We start from the raw sequence: 16,202 nt of genomic DNA, 5'->3' as shown, positions 1-16,202 counted from the left end.
TGTACAAATACTTAACAAGTCATCTTTGAGTTAAGCCTGCCTGCTCATTCCAAGCTACCAGCTAGTGTGATTCTCCTTTTCCCTGAATAGAGTGAGGGTCTTTTCTTGGACAGGAAGTAACCTGACTGCCAACCAAAGACCCCACTTCTAACAGGAAACATGTTACTTCTGTATGATTGACAGTGGTGATGTGTACTGTGGATCGTGTCCTCAACCTCTGACATGCCTTGTCTCAGTTTATGAATGACATGCATATATGTATGTTGCAAGGGACACAATGAATGATGCCTATACTCATTTTTTTACCCTCAAAGGTACCCAGGAAGGGTAAGGATCAGGCATCCTCCTGTGTACCGTCCACTGGCAGACCTTCAGTCCATGGAAGAAAGACACATCATCCAGATCTACCACCTGAATAGGCAAACAATTATGGATCTCTGTCATCAGTTGGGGCCAGATCCTGTGCCTGCCATTAGTCATCCAAATAGCATACAACCCATCACACAAGTCATGGCAATGTTGCACTTCCTGGCTGCAGGGTCCCACAGTGGAACTATCTGCTGGAATGACCCAACCCATGTTCAGCCTAGTATTGAAGGACGTACTCTCAGCAATGTTGAAACACCTGGACAGCTGCATCTGATTTTCTCATAGTGAGGATTTTGTTCATGTGAAGGCTGACTTCTATGGTTTGACACACATCCCACATGTGGAGGGAGCCATTGATGGTACAGATGTATCCTTAATTCCACCACATAGCAATGAACAAGTCTGTCAGATCAGGAAGAATTTCCATTCCATCAATGTTCAGACTGTTTGTTTGGTGGACCTCTACATTTCAGAGGTTTGTGGCCATTATCTGGGTTCAGTTCATGATGCCTTCATCATGGGAAATAGCGCAGTTCCACAGTTGATATCAAAACTGTAGCCAGAGAGGGCCAGGCTGGTTGGTGAGCCACATATGTCATGTAATTTTGATAAAACAATGTCTGTTGCAATGAAAATGATGAGAGGGACTCATAGTTGCACATATGTTGCATTTTCTTACAGGGGACTCTGCATACTCAAACTGTCCATGGTTGCTGACACCAGTGATAACCCAACTACGCCAAGGGAAGTCTGCTTCAACCATGCCCATGGAAGAACATGGTGTGTCGTAGAGTGGGCATTTTGGCTCATGAAAGCCAGATTTGGGTGCCTGAACAAAACACGTGGAACCCTCCTCTACTCACCCGAAAATGTTTGTAAGATCATTGTGGCCTGCTGTATGCTCCACAGCATTGCCCCGAGGAGGAACATCCCGTATATACCAGATGAGGGGGAGCTAGCAGTGCCACTGGGTGTGCCCCTGAAATGCCAAGTGAGGATGACAGTGATGAAGGGGAAGGTGAAGACTTACAAGCAGATCTCATCAATCACTACTTCACTTGAGTGTAAGTATGTCATGTGATGTGATTTCTATGACTGTATGGGGAAATGTAGGGGTCAGGTGTGTTGAGTAGTTTAATTTCCCACTAACGACAGGACATCTCATGCTATGCACTATACAGCCAAACTTTGCTGCCTAAGCCAGACTAGGACATGTATCTACCTTTACAATCTGCCTTGCTTGTGTCAGTATTATTGCAATGTGAGGGGATCTACAGTACCTCTAGATGGTACCCAGTTAGCACATCCTTACAAACCTTGTCTGGAGATTGGTGAATACGATCAGGAAGTGCTAACGAATGACGCCTGACCCTGAGGTTGATAAGGATAGGAGGAAGGAGGTAGGCAGGTGGTCTGTGGGGTGTAGAGGGGGGGTGGGACACAGAAGGCAAGAGGCAGGCCATTAGTCCAGGGGTCCAGAAGAAGGCCAGTGGCCAAGAGGCATAATTAGGAAATAAGGCACAGCACAGTGAAATACAGCAAAACAGGGCAGTCTTGGCAGTATCAGCAGTATTGGTACAGTATTGGTGAGTGAGGCAGTCGCGGGTGACTGCTGCCAAGGGAGAGTCCAGGCCACCACAGAAGCGGCCGGGTCTGGGTGCGGCTTGTGGGAGAGCTACTGTGACCTGCTCGCTATACTGAGTACTAAGCCCGCGGGCTCTGCTGGACTGTAGGTGGAGAGGAGGACTTTGCATGCTTGTGCCCCTCATTATCTGAGGTGTGGCAGTGCGATAAAATTGACTAAACCTGGGGCTCAAAAGCCATCCTCACTGGGAACCCCTTGGTGCCGACCAAACTCTCTAGTGGTCTGAGGAGGAACCAGGAGCAGATTGAGGATGATCCAGTAGCAGATTGAGGAGAATTGGCATGCTCGTGCCCCTCAATCCCTGAGGTGTGGCGGCGCATCTATAAAACAAGTGTGAAGAAAAACCATAAGGCCGTTGAAGATGCGATCTGGGAAAGAAAGGGCCTTTCAGCTGCAAACAAAGAGGAATAATAAGATCTATCAACCCTTCTCTCTGCTTTCAACAGTAAAATAGAAAGCTAAAACAAAGTCAGGGTATCAGTCCTTAATCTCCCCAATATCTCCCTTCTTACAAAGATTTGAGAAATTGGTGAACATCCCCCATAAAGTTGACTTTCTTAAGGACCCTCTGGATGCAATACCTAATGGCTCTGTGGATCTACCCCGTCCTATCTCCCCAAAAAGCGAAAGTAATCTTCTATCCAAACCAAGTGATATAAGTGGGCTCAAGGAGTAGGGGGTGGCTGAAAAATCTGCTTTTGATAATACTACAAAGTCAATGGAGGCTAACTATAAAGAAAATATCTGGAGTTCGATCAGTGACTTAGAACTACTGACCCTCAGGTCATCATCGCCGTACCCAGTCGCCTCCACTTGTCCAGCCTTGAAAACTCCAACCAACAATCCACAATTAGGTTTTAAACCTCCTCTTCAGGTAAATGTAATTATCAAAAGAGGTATGGATTCCATGCCAAGACTATCCACTTAGGGGCCACAGGAGGCCTGTCAAATGCGGAAGGAGAACCACACTTCAGAAATTGTTCATACTTCGAACAACAATAAAAAAATAGGCTCATTAAACCGTAACCCTAGTTCTCCATTTCGTACACAATTAGAATTGAGCTCCACTTTACACATCTTTAAAGGTCCTCCCACTAAAGATATGGGAGAAATTCCACATGAAAAGCAGGCTTCTACCTCAGATACTCAATTAGTTGTCTCTGCCCTTGATGTTAGATCCCCAAATGCCTCTGTTATATCAAAAACACAAAGAAATTAACTTGAAGGTATGGAGTCTATGAAGGAGAATTCACCAACTACACAAATTACTCCAAATAAATTGTATCAAAATGCAGTATGGGATATCTTCTTTAAGACCTCAAAACTAACTCTTGATGCCCTGTCATATCAGTCGTCAAACATGGATGTCCAGGTGGACCTGCTAAAGGTCATGCCAAAATGAGTCTCAGGGATGGATCAGAAGTTGGCAAATCTAAACATCTTGATTAAGCAAGCACAGAATTCTGCAGAGCTGACAAAAACAGACTGTACCTGTGAGCCAATAATTAACAAGCTGGCCACACTCCCACAGGCCTCAAATTTAATAATAGCAGATCTTAAAGTGAATCTAAATAAGATAAAATCTGTAGATCAAAAATTTCACAAGCGGCGGGAGGTGGCGGGTCAAAACGTAAATATGGGCAGTGCAGCGACTCGCTGTCCTGAGGTAATAACCAATAAAAACATAGATTTCTTTGAAGAACTGAGATGCGGTCAGGGGGGAATACCCAGGGAAAAGACATGTCAAGTGAAATCCTCTGAGGAGGAGGAGGAAAGCTGTCAATCTGAAACCCAAATACCTGAAAACTTCCTCCCTCCCAAATCTGCGATGCATCCGTTACACTCTGAAAAGCTGGCCACCAAAAGACAAAAGAAAAAGCAACGGAAATCAAGGAATAAAAAAATGGATGTTATAATGGGCCCTATGCCTATAAAGATGAGCTCCTCCCTCCCTCAAGATATAAGTAACGGGATGCAATTGTCTCATGACTTGAGTATCAACAAAAAGAACAGTCCAACGGTCAACAAATTGTTCCCATTATTCAATACACAAAAGAGGGGGCCTCTAATTTTATAGTAGAGCATAAAATAAATAAGGATAGGCAGGATCTGATAAGCCTAAAGGGAACAGATCCAGCATAGCAGGTACCTCAAAATATGAGATTATACCAAAGGGAACCCAAAACCGAAGTGAGTATTACTCAAGAGACTCGTAGGAGGCCATTTGAAGAAGAAGGCATATGTATTACAGCAATACATTTCAAATGTGCCAAACAACAAGGGGCTCAAATGACTCAGCTCCAAGAAAAGGAAATGGGTCTGCCATTAGACAATTGAAAATGGTGAGACCAGGGGCAAAGGAAATTTCCAGATCACTCACTGAGAAAGAGCCCTTAAGTAGACCAAATGCAAGACTATATGTATCAAATCCAGGACGGCCAGATAGAAAACCTTTGCCAGGGTTCCAGAAAATAGAACACAAAGGAATAGCTCTTGTGGGAGAACAGGGCAAGTTAAAAAAACAGTCCTCCCTCAGATTGTCAGCAATTGATTCTGGAACCACAATACCAGTCTAGTGGCCCTTTTGATATCTTAAATCGAGGACATATATTAAAACTCCAACAAGTTATTCCGCCCTAAAAGATATAGAATCTACTTATATTATCTCCACAGAATTCCAGCCAGGGGTAAAGAACAACAAAGGAAAAACTAACAAATCAACTCTGGTTACCTGGAAGTCACCACAAGTGGTTAAGAGTCATAAAAAAAAAACGCTATTTCTCAAGATGTGGAATTAGATTTAGTATACCCCAACAAATAGTGTATCCTGACCCATTAGAGGCCCACAATAATAAGCCCAAATTAAACAAATCGAAGGGCTTAAATCAACCTTTTTCAGTCATTCGATCTGCAATTGGGAATCAATGCCGCTGACCAATATACAGGGCACAAAGTATCCTACTCTCACCCTTTACAGGATCAAGATCTAGGGTGGCTGTCGGCAGCACTCCACAAAGATAATTTTCAGTGACTTCCGATTAGCCCGACACAGTCTGGTTTGGTAACTCCGTTCAACAAACCTCTCCAAGTATGCTCCTAGAATTTAAACAGGGTTAGAACAAACATCCAACAAAAAGATCTTGCTAGTCTATCAAATAAATTTCAAATTATTTTCTTACAGGAGACCTGGGCTACCAATCCATTTACAATTGACAGATTTATGGACTATTTTTCCCCAGCCATTAGGGAAAAATGTTTTGGTGACCTGAGGGGGGCTTAGCAATCTTTATTTCAGCTGAATTAATTATAGCATGCACAAGGGTATATGAGGAAAATTAAGACTTTTTGATAGTAAAATCAGATGGATAGAACATGGAGCTTACGAGCTGTTTATATCCATCCTGATTTATGCTCCAGAAAACACACATCCTCTAAATTGATAGATATCATTTTAACCGACTATCAGGAGCTAAGATCCCCGGAGTTTTTAGCAGTGGGGGACTTCAATATGAAACTTTTAACTACCTTTGAAAGGGATGCCCACATTATGCTGCAAGACCAGCTGTGGGCAGTGGCGCAACAGTCCTTGGGGTCTTTAGAGGTAGCTAAACCTGACACCAAGGAACTCTGCTTAGTAAAAGACCTTGAGGACCTAGGACTCAGACTCCTAAAGGGAGGTTTCCACAAGACACTCTGCCGGCGGTCATGTGTTATGTCACTGGAACTCAAGCAACACTTGACTACACCGTGGTCTCCTTGTCCCTACTTCCTCTAATCACTAAGTATCACATTATGAAGACAGATAAGAGTGACCATGGTCAACAATGTCTTGAGATGGGCTGTGGATTTCCAATATTTAATCCTGCTCCTACTGCACCAAGGGATGTTACTACCTCAAACTATAAGAAACTTCGATGGAATGAAAAATCAATGGAGTTGATTGGTAACCTTTCAACTACGATATTTGAACAATGACAAAATGATATATTTTGTGACCCAATAATCATATGGTCAACTTTACTGCACAAATTTGCAGTTGGTCTTCTTACAGACACATGACAAAAAACCCACCAAAACCAGGGGGGGGGTAAAAATAAAAAAGCGAGTTCAAATTTCAGCACATATGACCAAATTAAGAAGGCAACGGAACAGACTCTTAAGGCCATATAAGAAAAACTCAACGGACTTTAATATTAAGGATGATCTAAAAAACATCAACAATTCCTATTGAAAACAAATATGGAACCATAAAATGCAGAATACTCATGACTTTTGGGCTAAGGCACTATTCCTGAGTAAAAAATCAAATGCACAGGATTTCTGGAAAGTGGCCAATGAATTGAATAATGCTCCAATGACCTTAACCAGATCAAATATTTTGGAGTCTTTATGGACTGAATACTTAGCTTACCACTTCGGTGAATATGATGGAAAAATGAAGACGTGAGGACAAGCAAACAATGCTCAGAAGGAACACCAATTCCCCCAATTGCCAAAAATGAATCCGCATATTTAGCCTTCTCGATGTTGGAGGTTGTCAACTTAATAAAGATCAGTTGAAGTGCGGGGGCCCCTGGCCCAAATGCACGATTTACAATGAACCCGGACTTTTAGGGAGAAAAATTAGTTTTGACATATAACCGTTGTATCAATGTAGGAAGAAATCCAAACTCTTGGTGTGGTGCCATAATTCATATTTAAAGGAGGCAGCGAATTTCATCCTGAAAATTATCAACTGACTACGCTAACGGGCAAAGAGGCAAAATACTATGCTGGTCTATTATTGGAGCATCTTTGCACCTGGGCAACTGAGAACAATATCATTCCCCCAAATCCAAATGGTTTTGCAAAGGGTCCCAGGATGGCTACAAACATCTTAACTCTTTCCATTGTCATTGAAAAATGCAAACAAAAAAATCAACCTTTGTATCTGTGTTTTGTAGACTTCAAATCTGTGTTTGATTTGGTACAGCCAAGTCTTCGATGGAAAAAGCTAGCTGCCTAGGGTATACCAGAGAAATTATTAAAGGCTATTCAGCAGTTATATACAGTACATGGGTTAGAGTTAGGATACGGGGTGGGTCCTTCCTTTCAAGGAAAATTGAAACAAAACGAGGACTGAAACAAGGATGCTTACTGGGACAATAAAACAGCTGTCAGGGCACCCATTAATATATAATTAGAAGTGAGTAATGTATCAATATGCAATGTAAATTGGCATTAACACCATGGAGAGTTTCAAGCTCAATTTATTCTTGAAACAGAAAAGTTCATCATAGCAACCACAAAGTTGTCCTTTGACGTCAGTGTTCATATAGCAAACACAGCATTGAAGTCAGTATCCATGTAGCACATACAGCCAACACGTGTTTCGTCCTATGAGAACAGTAATCTCACGGACTTCATCAGGGCTGAGTAAAGTATATATAATATCCAAAATTAGGACGTATATGAAGTATTCTAGAGCCGTTTCCTATCGTATACGTAAGCATCAATAATCCAGAAAAAAGCAACGACCGCGGTCGAAATCCCCCCGCGGCGTCCTCCGTATCGGTAACTATTCTTGAACGTCAAGGATGCTTACTGGCCCTGTATCTTTTTAATCTCTTCGTGTCAGATTTAACCCTTAATCTCAATAAGGTAAACGCCCATTCCCCTAAGGTTGGGGACATGTCAATTTCCAATCTGCTATACACTGATGATGGAGTAGTCTTTAGCCAAACGAAAGTAGGTCTACGTTGGCTTATTGCAAATTTAATTGAATGTGCTGAGCAGAACAGAATGGAAATCAATTGGAAAAAAGACAAAGTAATGGAAGTCAGTATGAAAACCTTTAGAGTTGATAAATGGTACACACAAGGGGGAATATTAAAGCAAGTAAACCATTATAGATACCTGAGTGTACTCTTTAATAAACGGGGTTCCTTTCTCCCTCAGAAGCAGGATTTACAGGATTTACAGAGGAAAGGAAATGTTCTACTGCTTGCTTTTGGCACTCTGAAAAAGTCGCTAAATGGCCCTAGCTATCACCCCCTCTTACAAATTATTGTGGCAAAACCAAATTCGACTATAGGGTACGGTAGTGAAGCTCTGCGAGGATAAGATGCCGCTACTCTAAATGGAATAGTTGGAAAATTATTTAGATCTCTATTCCAACTACTAGGATATGCTTTGCAAGCTTAAATTAGGCTAGAGTTTGGGTACTTAAACCAAAATATAGCTAGGGAATGCAGCTAAACACCTGCAATTAACAAAGGAAAATCATCTCTGCCAGGCACTCTGGAAGGAGGGCTGCTCGAATCCAGCAACCAAATCTAGACAGTATGTAGATCAGGCTCTAGAAGGCTTGGAGGTACATGAACAATGGGGTTCAAATCTTTCCAATTGCTCCTTTAAAAAAATCCTAATCCAAATAGCGAGGAAAAGATCAGTACTTATGGATAAGAGCCTGTTAGCAACTATGTCGCACTCATGGATGGTTATTAATGAGTACAACATTTTGAAATGCCAGCCATATCTGATGGCTGGGTGGTCAAAAGCTAATAAGGATCTTTTTATCAAACACAGTTTTGGACTTATTCCTTGAGGGGCTCACCTACCCCCATGGGAACATACTGCAGCAAACTTCTAGTTAGTGTAGGGTCTGCGGGTGTGGAGTGGAAGACATTACCCATCTGATCTGTTTCTGTAATGGTCTGCTGAATGAGCGTAAAACTCTACTTTAAACAGCTTTTAATCAGAGGGGAATACGGTACTGTAGAGAAGTGATGATAGCTTGTTTTAAACCTTCTGACTATACCCTGAACGCCAGATTTATAAAGTTTATGGGTTTGATAGTTAAAAAATTATCATATATCCATCAATCATTATAAAAATAATGTATGCTTGCTGGCCTATAAGATGAAGATCATGCAGTCTTTAAGTTTCTCCTGTTCAGAATCCATGGAAGTATTTTTGCTTTATGAGTACCAACGTAACTATAAATATTTTATAATGTAATATTTACATTTTTTAAGGTAGAATGATATTAAAAACTTTTAGTATTTTTTAAGGTACCTTATAACACACTTAGGCCCGTATTTATACTTTTTTTAGCGCCACATCTCGGCATTTTTTTTAACCAAAAGCAGCGCAAACTTACAAAATACGCCGCTTTTGCATAAAAAAATTATGCAAATGCAGCACTATAAAAGTATAAATACGGGCCTAGGAGTTGTAATACAAGATGAGAGGAGTGGGAACGTGATGCACCAAACTGAAATACCTATGTGGATAGGATTACAACATTGTTTTCACTCATATCAAAGAGGTTTTTTGTTAGTAATGACAAATAATAATAATATGTAGTATGAAATGCAAATTGAAGAACTCTCGTTCAGTTATATTGACTCTATATGTTATAATTAAAAAAAATGGTGTGAGCATTCATGATGTATTGGTTTTAATTAAGTATGCATTTAAATAAACTTGAACTACAGCACTTTGTGATGTAGTGTGAGTCAAATGGATAGATTTCCATGCCTTTACTTCCTGTTTTGTCATTTTTCACCCAGGTCTCTTCATCATGCCATCCTGATGTTGGAATTTCAGATATGTGACACTGGCAGGTAGCTGTAGCTGACCTGACATATGAAGTAGAAATGGATTGATCCAGGCAATATTGGTCATAGATTTGGGGTGTATGGGTCCTCGGTCAAAGGAACCTGGACAGTGAGTGGGGGGGAGATCTGAAGTGCACTGTGGTTTAGATCTTCTTGGCTATGGCAGTCCAGACGTTTTAACAGCATATGTGCAATAAAATACTGCCCTACACCCACAAACCTTACAGTTGTGATCCTTTCTAGGGGAAGACAGTTCAATAGCTGAGTAGAGGTAGTAGGCTCATTATAGCAGAGGGCACTCTGTTGGTTGAATGGGGTAACACTACTAGGACCTCTTGGCCTTACCAGTTCTGTCCGTCCTTGTGCTGCACATGCACACTGTACAATTAAGCTCCTTTCTAGGTGAGTACACTAGTTTGGGGCTTTGCCATACACAGTAACTTTGTATATGATACACAGTTCTGGTTTTGTGAACTGTAGGACAGTGCCTGCAAGGAATTGTAGTGCTGTCAACACCTGGCCTATACCCAGTATACACAGATGAGGCCCCCCTGGTGAGTCTAGTTGACATTTCAGATGGCAGACATTGTTTTTTGGACAGGTGGAGAGTGGGCTGGTGATTGAAGTGCCAGTGAAGGTGTCCAAAGGTGAGCAGTGAGCATGCATGCCAATACATTCAGCTGTAATATTTTTGTGTTGTAACTTACTTGACTCCACTCCCCCAGGTATTCCTGTCAAGCCCTCAGGATGCATGATAGCCAAGACCTTCTCCTCCCATGATGTGAGTTGTAAGGGAGGAGGGGTGGAACCACCACCAGCCTTCCAGAGCTGGTACCTGGATGCCATGAAACAGACCTACCCCCTGAGGTTGCTCCATCTCTTCCTGATGTTGTTCATTGTGTGTGGGGTGGTGCCTACATACTTCACTTTGTCAACGATCCTTTGCCACATTTCCATTTTTCGCGCAATAGTAGTTTGCTGGACTCCAAATAAATGTGGCTCAACTCTAATCATTGAATCCACCATGACTCTTAATGCATCTTCCGTGAAATGGTTTTTTTTCTTTTGTGACATGATGATTTTAAATATAGTTGGGTGGATGCTGGGAAAATGAACAGGTGATGGGGATTGAATGGAGTAGGGAGGTGCAGATGGATGTGATGGGGTTTGTTGAGGGGATGGGGTGTGTGGTTGGTGTAAATTGGAGGGGTTCTTATTCCAGTGAATTTTAAGTTTTGGGAATTTCGAATGGTTTTGCTGTGAAAATGCAAAGCATTGTGGTGTGTGAAGGGGTGTGTTTTATAGTGTGCTTTATAGGTGTGTCAGTTATGTTGTTTTCAAATCCATCCAATGTGGTGTTGTGTATTACTGTGGTGACTGTGAACCGCTGTGGCTCGGTCTACCATTGGAAGACCGCCATGGCTGAACTGCCATTGCTACTTTTGACTTGTAGTAGGTTTGGTGGTTATTTACCGGGCTGGCGGTGCTGGTGGTTGGACCACCTATTTCCCACCCTAATGAGTCCTTGTGGAGTCTGTTTTTTGGCTGGCTTTTGGCTGTGTGACTTGTTTGTGTGAAATAGCAGTCTTTTGGGGGCCACCAATATGGTAGTCTGATGGTCTGACCATTAAACTCGTAATGAGGTTCTTTGTTTGGAAAATTTCATGAAGATTCATTATATGGCACAAATTTAAAATGAAACTCATAAATGTTTTTCCTATGAAAACATGGTCTTAACTATAAAACAAAAGTTAAAGTTATAGCTAGATGTCGTAATAAACCAAGAAACACAGAAAGTTATCCATTGTAGTTTACTGAGCTTATAAAAACTTATACCCCTGCAATGCCCTGCATCACTCATGACTTGTTGAATTACGATAACTGACAACATCACTGATGACATCATCCAATAAATATATCATTTGCTAAAAGCTTTTCATACCTAAAACAATTTAACAAGGTACACATAGATCTAATTTTCCATAACCCCTGTGGTAATAATGGATGCAATCTTTTATGACAACCAGAAGAAGCAAAATATTAATCAGATTTTTGAAATCACCACATTCATTAGATATTGAATATCTTGTTATAATCCATTAAATATTTGCTAGTTATATTAATATTAGGAGTCATTACTATTGATATAACTGTTTTTCATTTTTTAAGTAGATTTTATAGTTGTTAATGAGTAATTAACAGTTTTTATATTCAATAAACAATTTATAATTTAATTTGGGATTATATCAGCAAAGTGGATTACTTGATGAATTGTTACTTTAATTATTTTGGTGTGGTTTGTCATTTTTAATACTTTTTTTAGTTAAATCCCAAATAAATATATATATATATTTATATATATATATATATATATATATATATATATATATTTATATATATATATATTCACTTAAAAACAAGGGTTATAGGAACATTATAGTTAGGCTCACATTTTAAACATACCAAACCATGGAAATTCACCAGTTATAGTTAGAGCTATCTCAAGTAACTATAACTCATGCTCTAGGGTAACTATAACTTGCGCCCCCAACATGCACAGTCTTTTCCTAGACAATTGTACTGCAAATAATGCATTGATATTATCAAGGATGTTATCAAATATGTCATGGGTGGGGTAATTAGCAGTGCATGGCAAGGGTGGGAGTTATAGTTACCTCAGGGCTGTGTTATAGTTACTTGAGATAACTCTAATTATAACTGGTGAATTTCTATGGTTTAGTAGGTTTAAAATTTGAGACTAACTACAACGTCCCTGTAAAATTTATTTTTTTTACTGAATTTCTGTTTTTTTCATTCTATTTCCTAACAATAACGTCCTGGTAACCTTTATTTTTTTCAATTAATTTCTATTTTTTTAACGTATTGTAAATGATATTACTATATATTAATCCAACTACAGCCGCGCACAGCCTTCGGCTGGGCTCAGCAGCAGTTGGACACAGGGCCAACCCCCTATAGGCACCCAACCGTCCACTGTGCATGGTCCTTGCCCATGTGCAGCAGAGGTTGCCCGCAAGACCTGGCCTGCAGCCAGCTCCTGCGGCCAACCCCCCTAACCACCCAACTCCATGCTGTCCACAGCCCTTTGGCTGTGCATTGCAGAAGTTGGCTGTAGCCTCTCTCTGTATTAGAATAGGTGTGAGAGTGTCTGTCTGGGTATGAGAGTGGGTACAACATTGTTTAGTGGGAGTGTCAGTGTCTGTGTGGGTCTGTGAGAAGGTGTATGAGGCTGTCAGTGGGTCTGTGACAGGGTGTATGAGGCTGCCAGTGGATCTGTGAGTGGGTGTGTGAGAGTCTGAATGGGTCTGTGAGTGGGTGCGCAACTGTCTGAGTGGGTCTGTGAGTGGGTGAATGAGGGTCTGACATTGGGCTGTGTGTGTATGCACAAGTTTCAGAGTGGGTCTGTGAGGGGGTGCGTCAGTGTCTGAGTGGGTCTGTGAGTGGGTGCAAAAGGATCTCTGTGCGTTTGTAAGTGGGAGAAATTGATTGTGAGAGACACAGTAAGAAAAGGGGAAAGAAAGTGAGAGAGAGAGAGATAAGAGAGTTTTTTAGGCTCTGATGAATGATATACTTAGACTGAGATATTTCTGTACAGTTTAAAAATAAAAATGTATTTGTCATTTTTAAAAATTAAAATAAATTGTACTTTAAAAAAATAAATTAAAAAAGTGGGAAGCTAGTCCAGTTGGACTCGAACCCTGAGGGCTCAGTGTGAAGGTCTGCAACCTTCACACTGAGCTATAGATTTATTTTTTTACATTTGTTTTCAGCCCTTTATGGTTTATCTGGTACTGTGAGGGAGCCCTCAGAGGCTCCTTGCAGTTCCTCCATATTTATTTACTTAGCTCATATTTTATTGTTTAAAATCCTTTTATGGGCTATCTGACACAGCGAGGGAAGCCTTAAGGGTTCCCTCTGCAGTACCATTGCTTCAGCAAGCACAGAGTTGCTTTAACAGCAGCACCATTCTTACTGATCCATTTGATCTCTGTCCCCTGCAATGAAAGCTTCAGTTTTTGGCAGTGAGTATGTTTGCTGTGGCTTGGCTGCAGCTGCAAACCTGCATCCAAGCCACAGCAAACAGTTATGTCCTTGGGGTGGCCACCCGAGACATAGCAGGAGCCGGGCCTGGGGGTAGTGGTCCCCACGGCCATCAGAGGCTCCTCAAGAGGAGCCTCTGATCATAACAATCAATAATCAATCATAGCCCCGGGAAGGTGGTGATCCCTGGGGCCTGGGTGTCTGAACCGCAGCCCCTTCACTATTGTTTTACATATGTCCCGGGGAGGTGGTGATTCCCATAGTAGCAGGGGGGCCATGTGGCCCGCGCACTAAATACTAATTAAGACCCCAGGAGATATTAATCCACAGGTCTGCGAGGATTCCGCACATCTCCGCAAATCAATAAAATGAGGCGCCAGAGAGCTGGTGGTGCCCGGGGCTGTTGGGGAGGCCATCAGGCCTTCCCCACATTACAATCCATTTTTGCCCCAGAGGTGGTGATCCCTAGGATGCACGGGACCACATAGCCCCCTTGCTCATAGTAGATTATTTTCCCCAGGGAGATGGTGGTCCCTAGGGCTGTGAGGGAGGCCAACGGGCCTTCCTCATGCCAGTGTATTTAGCCCCAGGGAGGTGGTGATCCCTGGGGCTTAAGAGGCCAGGACACCCCCACCACACTGCAAAAAAGAAATGGCTCAGGACTTGGCCTACCGGGGGGCTTGAAAAAATGAAGCACTGAATCCTGCGCTTTGTGTTTTTTAATTTTTTTTATGGCAGATCGATGGATCCACTGTGACTCCAGTGGTAAAATAAAAAAGTATGCTTTTTAGCCCTGGGGGAATCCATTTGGGAACCCAGCACCAGAGCTAAGGGGTCAGGGTGTTCTTACCCTGTGCCCTTTTCTTTATTTTTTACTTTTGTTCTGGGACTCTGCTTCAGCTGAGTCCTAAGAAGAAGCCTGGCAATATTTTTGAAAAGTTTCGTAAAAATTCATCAAGTGGTACCAAAGATATAGGCAAGTATAAAAAATGTTTTATATAAAAACTAGATCTCAACTGGCGGTGGCCGCCACTAGGTTAATTGGTAATTGATTATGTAATTTTTAACTGATTATTTGCTATGCATAATACTTGTTTTTTAACTAATTGTGAGTAAATTGCATAATAACTGTATTTAATGTTTTTTGTAAAATGTGTTGTATTTTCATTATTCATTTTAATTTTCTTTGTTCCATTTAATTCATATTTTACGTTTTTTTATTGTATTATTAATAATTTATTATCAGTTTCAGGGAGAGCAGGGAAGGAAGAGCATTTATTTTAAATGTATTTTTATTTGTTAAAATATTTATTTTTCTTATTTACACAATTTCATTTATGTAAGTCGTATAGTATTAATTTTGAGTATTTCTAAATAGTCCTGTGTTGTTAGGTATTTTAAATCCTTGTTTAAAAATGATTTGGATTACTGGCCACAAAAGGGGAAAACATACTGACCTCCCTCGGAGTGGTGTTAGAGGGGATCGGTCAGCTACTCTACTGTTATAAGACAGGACCACAATTCCCAGAATCCTTCAAACCTTAAAAACATAAAACTTAACAGGTCTCCGGGCCCCATAGGACGATTGAGACAAAGGTGGCAGATGTTACATCGTGGTGAAAGCGCCATGGTATTGAAATCGGTGTTTCACAGGTATTGCTGTAATGTATGTTTGTTGTGTATTTCCTTTTTGTTCTTCAAAATAAAATAAAAATCTTTATAAAAAAAAAAATGATTTGGATTTTCAATGGTATATGTAATCCTCCTTAAGTCTAAAACCTTTCGTGTTTTTGTTACATTGGATTTCAAATAGCAAATGTGACCTCTCCAAAGTTCAACACTTTCCATACTGTGGTTAAGACCGGAGTAGTCAAAGTGCCTCCAAAGTTAAACACATTACCAACTGTTGTTAAGATTGCAGTGGGAATAATAAATGTAAGCTCCTTCAAGGTACAACACTTTCCTAGATTTTGCATGTGTGGAAGTAGGATTAGCATATCTAACCCTTCCACAAGTCAAATACTTCCCCTACTGTTGTTTAGATTGGAGAAGTCCACCTGGCACCCCAGACACTTTGGGTGTCTAGCTTTCAGAAATGTCGGAAATGTATAAGTTTGGTAGGTTTCATTGTGTGTCAATATCTCAAATTGTCCACATTACAAAAAAGGTTGGTTTTGACTGGACAAAACTATCCATACTACATTTTGGGCCCTTTCGTGCCAAGAGCAATTGGCCCAACCATACAAGGGGATAACGTTTTTATCACAAAACATGTGGGAACACAGTGTAGTAGGATGTTTATGGATCCTCACAAACTTCCCTTTGCAGAAAACTGAGGAAAGTGGTTAGGCAAAGTGTGAGGTTTGCAAGGGCTTCTGAGTAAAAAAAAAAAATCCTTGTGAGAGCCACACACATCATCCACCCTGGACTAGCCTGGGTGTATACTTGTTATAAATGTCGAGGTTTGGTAGATGTCATTGGGTACTACCTGAGCTAGGTCAGAAAATCCCCATAGGGTCTGGAAA

At 41.0% G+C, this 16,202-nt stretch overlaps 1 long non-coding RNA gene across 1 annotated transcript in view; it reads left to right on the top strand.

The window, feature by feature from the left end:
* The window catches only part of LOC138249038 (uncharacterized), a 43,397-nt gene extending 33,664 nt beyond the window's left edge, over window positions 1-9,733 (top strand). The window contains exons 2-3 of the long non-coding RNA XR_011194687.1: window positions 1,051-1,433; window positions 9,568-9,733. This is a non-coding gene — a long non-coding RNA (uncharacterized lncRNA). The remainder of the gene's footprint in view (window positions 1-1,050; window positions 1,434-9,567) is intronic.
* The last annotated feature ends 6,469 nt before the right edge of the window (window positions 9,734-16,202 follow it).

The sequence above is a fragment of the Pleurodeles waltl genome, chromosome 8 (assembly GCF_031143425.1).
Source record: "Pleurodeles waltl isolate 20211129_DDA chromosome 8, aPleWal1.hap1.20221129, whole genome shotgun sequence".
Classification (NCBI taxonomy): domain Eukaryota; kingdom Metazoa; phylum Chordata; class Amphibia; order Caudata; family Salamandridae; genus Pleurodeles; species Pleurodeles waltl.
This window is presented reverse-complemented; position numbering and strand designations above follow the sequence as displayed.